We start from the raw sequence: 6,519 nt of genomic DNA, 5'->3' as shown, positions 1-6,519 counted from the left end.
CGCCATCCCAAGCGAAGGCAGGAAGCTTGAGAGAAAAAAAAAAACGATTCTTTGCCACGCGCTGTCCCACTGCAGTCATTGTCAAGGGCTCGGGAAACTCTGACTAACAGACTGTCGCTGTTCTTTGTTCACGGTTTCATTTTCATTTATGCATTTTATTGCTGTATTCTATGTGATTTACGCTTCGCGGCAGCTTAGTGGCTATGTCGTTGCGCTGCTAAGCTCGACGCCGCGGGTTCGATCCCCACCACAGCGGCCGCGTCTCGACGGGGGCGCGTTGCAGAAACGCCCGTGAATTAGATTTAGCTGCACGTTTAAGAACCCCAAGTGAGGAAAAAGATATTCTGGAGCGTCCTACAACGGCCTGCCTCATAATTTGATCGTGGTTTCCGAACGTAAAACCCAAGAATTAAATTTCAATTATTTATAGAGCTATAGCGTGGTACACATGCGTGTAGTAACCATCGGACCCGTCGAACCAATAAGCCGTTCGACCAAAGCACACTTGCCTCCGCTTAGCGGTATGAGCGGCCTTCGTACACGCCGTTAATGCGTCCGACGCATTTGCAAGTTTACATCACGTTTCCGAGAGGTATACCAACCCACAGAACACCTATACAAACTTAGAGAAGGGAAACTGTACCTTCCACAGTGCTACGGAAATAAGCGTAGCGGTGGCGTCGTGAACTAAAGTATGCGACCACGGGTGGCGCTGTACAACAGGAAACGGAAACGGGGTTTTGCGCAGTTTACCAGGTGTTCTGTGGCTTTACTGGGTTTCTGGCTGCTGCGCCTTGATCGTGCTCTCGCGAGTTTAGTTGCTGTGTGGCAAACGTAACGCCTATATATGTATGTAGGCGCTACGTTTGCCACACAGCAACCAAACTGGCGGGAGCACGATCGAGGCGCAGCAGAATACATGTAGCACTGAGTCATATCGAGTTAAGGCACACCCTCAACTGACTTTTAAGGGCATCCCGAGCGGTTTTTCGTTTATTACGCCGCCGTTACCCCGAGTTGTGCCGCCGCGCTCCAGCTGTTGCATTTCGTGTAGGGCTACTGACAGAATGCGGTTTCCAGGTGGCACGATGGCCTCGACTGGAATAAACGCTCACGACACCAAAGATTGAGTAAGCCTGAAAATATTTTATTTGCAGTTTACAAGTACAACAAAAAGCACACGACTACGCATCCATACAAACGCGGTTACATAGTCAAGAACATAGTCAAGAAATGGCTCATTAATAAGGGTAGCACAAACGCACAAGAAAGAAGACCTAAGCTACAAAACGTATGGTCGGCTGCTAAGTATAATAATTTCCCTGTCACCGCGTGTCACTTTTATACAGCATCTTTACAGCACTACCAGGCCGGGTAGTTTGGCGGAAAGAACGCAACAGCTTACGGCCGTCAGCTGCCTCTTCCTTACGGGTGTCATAATTATCCTAATCTCCGCATCAACGTCGTGCAAGTCCGCATACATGTATCTGAACCATATGTGCCAGCTTAATACATGTGTAGTGAAATTATGATAACCACTGCGTCTTATCAAACGTATTGGTTTTGCAAATGCGCATTACAGCTGACGGAACGACATACTGTAAGTGAAGCACAAGAGAACAAGGACAAAAGGAGGATACAACACTTGAAGAAGAAATGAAGAATTAGTAGGCGTACAGCAAACAAGCGATGACGGAGAACACACAATGATGCATCGGGTGTTCTGTGACATCGGCTTGCGTACTTACGGTGTTATGGAGATCAACGGCATAAAAACGTACCTTCAAGCGTACTCCCTCAACCTCCGCCGCATTCATTATGATAATCAACGCCTAAACAAAATGAGGCACTATTTTTTGCCAAGAGTAGACCTCTTTACAGCAAGTCTATGTAGTGACTCGCAGACGAAACCAGCATGCTTTCGAAAATGTTTTACCGCCGTAGTATTCGAACGCCAACGGCCAGGAAAACACATCGATACCAATAGGCTGTCGGCTGTCGGTGGTTAATCAAGTACAAAAACCTTGACGCTATGACTAAAAAGCAGCTTCAACAATCAAATTTAAAAAAAATCAACTACCTATTTGCCTGAGGTAAAAAAGCATCCTTAGACACCTCGATTGTTTATGTCAATGGTTTGTGTAAAGTAAAAAATTCAGCATGTTCAGCGCCCCTAGCAGAGAAAGCACAAATTAAAGTATTCGACCAAATTACAGTAGCTCCACTTGCGCGCTTACGCTGAAACGCGCCTCGATTGATTTTTCGCCCTCTGTGGCCATTTGTTGAACTTGAGAGTGTGCGGGGCCTGTACCAACCGGCTCCAACAGATGGGGCAGACGTCTTTTCTGAGGGTCGCCCGAAGCTTCGGATGGCTTTGGCGCATACGTTCTTACCAGTCTGGCCCAGCCATACGTTTTCACGTTAGCCGTTCGTAGCCACGCGGGCCAACTGCGGTGCGCTTTCCCCATTTTTGCTGGAGGAAAGGATTTGTCGTACAACCAGGGGCTTTTTCCGTATAGGGCAGTTCAGCACTGTTAACGGGAATTTCACCCTACCGCGGTGCCATATAATCAGTAAGAATTCTAGACTCTGGTGCATAATGGCTACTTCGTTCTGCTACACGGAAATACTTAAATTAAGATGTCGACATTTTCTTTCCCGTAGATACTAAATATCTTCTTACACTATATCGTCAGCCGAGATAGTCCGGAGCACTGACGGTACGCAAAGCTGCACTCGGGTGAAAATTCACAACTACAATGAACATGATTGTTGCCGCCATGTCCAGGGTCAGAAGTTCGCAACCAGGGTCCAATTCAGCGATAGCTTTCTTGCGTAACAAATCCTATTCGTAGAAATACGAAATGGCTGTCTCGCTGCCAACCACAATGCAAAATGATACCACTAACCAGTATATTAGTTTCAACCATAGTGTATCACCGACCTTCCGCGACAGTCCGGTCGCTATGGCGTATAGCGCTGTTGGGCTCGAGTTCACGAGTTCAATACCGGCCGCGGCAGCGGCATTTTGGTAGAGGCAAAACGCGAAAACGCTCGTGTACTTACAGTTAAAGTGCATGTTAAAAAACACCTGCAGGGTTAAAATGAATCCGGAGTCAGGGCGTGTCTCATAATTACGTGAATCACAATAAACACAATAATTCATAATCACCTCAAACCCCCGACGAAAACAAAAGCAGTATCCTGCCATACGAAAGGCCAAAGTTGTGTCCTCGGGCGCGCATACCCAGTCGCCCATGTTGGCTCTGCTTGTTTCAGAGCGCTGCTCTTAGGCACCCGCTCCTGCGGCGAGCGTCAGCATTCCCGGCGTAACCGATGAGAGCGAAGGCGGCGCGCAGCGGGGGATCAAAAAAGTCGCACTTTCGCCAGAAAGGCGAAGCATCGATTGCGATAGCAAATTAGTGGACAGCTAGCTATACGAAATAAGGACACTAGTTTTATCGGCCGTATAAACTTGTAAACAAAGGCGTACCAACTAAATTAACAAGCGTGGTGTCACGCGCGCACAATGAAACATGAACACGTAGCAACCGTCCGTCCCTTCGTTGTCCCCGATCCTCACAAATCCAGTTTGCCTCGCCGCGAGGGTCATTGCCCCCTGCTCGCCCGACGCGGGCACCACCAGAGCCACTCGGCGAACCTCTTTATACTTTTGAATAAAGCCAGTCGACTCTTCGTTCTCAACCTATCAAGACGTGTATTGCAATAAGATGGCGAGCTGAGCTAGTTGGTTGCCGTTCATGTTTGCAATTTGATTGAAGCGCACATAAGACGGAGGCACAAAGAGGGAGGTAGACAAGCGCCGTCCTGTCTACCTTCCCATTTTTGTCCCCGTCTTATGTGCGCTTCAATCAAATCCCAAACAAGAAAACATGCATTACTTAGCTCCGCTAAGCCGAGCTCCCAACGAGTGGTGACCCAGGGCATTTACGTTTTTTTTTGTCAAACACTAGCCATGGAGGACGCTGCTCCTACTCCTGATGACAGAGACAAAGCCACGATTACATCACCTGTCATCGCCACAGAGCTTCAGCTTCACAGCCTTTGGCCCAGGAATCCTAGAGTTCGGTTTATGCAAGTAGAGGCCCGTTTTCAACTCCGGCGCATCACTTCACAGACAGGAAGGTACCAGCACGTCGTCGCCGCTAAACCTTCCGACGTTGCCGATGCCATTGACGACTTACTAGCGGGTACACCTTTGACCACAACATACGACGACCTGAAACTCACGGTCCTGCAGCGCCTTGAGCCATCGCAACAGCGTAGTCTCCAACAGCTACTGTCCGAGTAACTCCAGCGACTGACGACCATCACAACTCCTGCTGCACTGGTTGCGTCTGTTACTGAGTGAGCAATCGAGAGCCAAGTTCTAATTTTGCGCGAGCTGTTCTTGCGGCGCCTCCCACAGTCTACACACATGGTGCTGGCGGGTTCCGACGAGACGAGTCTCGATCGGCTAGCTGCACCCGCTGACTTCATGTGCGACTGCTCGTATTCGGCACAGCTACCCATCGCCTCAGAGTCTCGGAGCCAGGAGACCGACTCTGGCGCCTGGAGGAAACAGTCGACCGCCTTGCCAGCGCACTGGAGAAGTTGGCGACTGGCGGCAACACCGACGACCAACTTTGGCGCAACCATTCGCCTTCACAGTCTTCCAGCGCACCTACACCTGGCGACAACTTTCTGTGGCAGTGCAGCGAAGGCTACGTGGGCGGAGCCTATGCACATGTATTACTGCTCCAAATAGTCCGAACCTTTCGCTCAACGTTTCGGTTTTTGGGTGCGCCATCGCTTTCCGCAAATGGGCGTTTTCGATGACTGCTTTCGTGCATGCATGTGGTAGATATATATTAGCCGTGTTACGGCACTGTAAAGATTGATATATCGCATAATACGTATGGAAAGCCGATACATATATATTTTATATATGTATACTGAAAAATTGGCTGCTTTGCAAGCAACCATAAAACTTTCAGAAATCGCCGTTGTAGCTACGTACCACGCCCATGATATCGCATTCTTCTGCAGCACTCGAACCTCTAATGCACGCGCACACCCGAAGCATGGAATAGGGGACACGCTAGCAACCTGGTAATCCAAGGCCGGTGCCGTTCTTCGGTAGCATTTGATGCTGGTCCTCTTCACCATTAGTTCAGGTTGTCAGGTAGTGGTTGGGGAGGGGGTGTGCGCCTTTTGTGGACCCGTCAGCAGTCGGTGTCAACGCTGCATTGACTTCTTAGCAGGCGCTGATAGATGGGTGGGGTTGCCTCGTGGCAAACGTCTAATCAACGCCTCTGGCCATGTTGTGACGTAACAGGGCGCGCTCGACTGTAGCTTGCTGCGAAGCGATTTCTTGCTGAAGGTGTGTAGACCAGCTGCTCCCGTAAGTGGGTGATTGGTCAGGTTTTTCGATACCTACGCTAGCTTTTGAGCTTTTCTCTGTGTATTGAGTCGTCATGTCTGTTAACTCCCCAGGGCGAGAGTCGGCAGTCCGGTTTGCCCGCTTGTCTGTCCAAGACTATCCTCTATAATGTTTCACTCGGAATGGCTTATGTGACATACCCTTGGTGTTCATGCCAAGTGGCGGCGGGGCCATCAGCAAGACTGCTAAAGTCATTCGGGAGCTGTTGCGCATAGCTACGGGGCACTATCTTGAAATTTCGGAGGTCAGATCGTTTGGAAGAAGGAAAATTATCTGCAAATCCTCAGATCTGGCTTGTGTGTCTGACTTGCTCCGATGCACAACCTTAGCTTTGTTATCGGTAAAGGCCTTCATTTTGGAGCAACTTCTCGAGCGCAAGACCCGTCTTGCTCTCCCCAGGAAGTACTAGAGAACTTCCAGGAAGCTGGCGCGGGGATTGTTTCAGTGCACCGCTGCAACAGGGTGGCTGACCCCACTGGAGTGTCGACAGAGTCCATAATAGCAACATTTGCTGGAACATCATGTCTTACAGAGCTTTTCGTAAGGCCTAATTTCTATAGGGTAGATCGTTTGGAACCACACCCTCTCCAGTGAAAAAACTGTCGGCGTTTTGGACACAGCGGCAAAGCCTGTAAATGTGCGATGCGCTGTCGCAACTGCGGCGCAAATCACACATCAGAAGTCTGCCCCTAAAATTTGCCAAGCTAAAGCGTTTGCCTGAATGGTCATGCAGCGGTTTACCCGCAGTGTCCAAAAAAGTCCGATGAGACCAGAATACTGGAGATTATAGAACACAACAAGTGCTCCAGAGCAGACCCATGTGCACTCTTTAGAGAGCAGAAAACACACATACGCTGATGCAGTAAGAGCACCTGGAGATATTCTAGAAAAAAAAAACACTATAACGATATCAGTACACACAGCTGTCGTGAGGGCACTGAGTGGCGTACTAGATCAGTTACTGGCTACCTTTTCTGATGCATTATCGCAAGTTCTTTCGGCCAAGGTGCATGTCCCTGAATCTCCTACAGTTATAAACTCGCCTTCCAACATGTTTTAAGCTCCGACATTCCATC

This window comes from Dermacentor variabilis, chromosome 3, assembly GCF_050947875.1.
Source record: "Dermacentor variabilis isolate Ectoservices chromosome 3, ASM5094787v1, whole genome shotgun sequence".
Lineage (NCBI taxonomy): Eukaryota > Metazoa > Arthropoda > Arachnida > Ixodida > Ixodidae > Dermacentor > Dermacentor variabilis.
Note: the sequence above shows the minus strand (reverse complement) of the source record.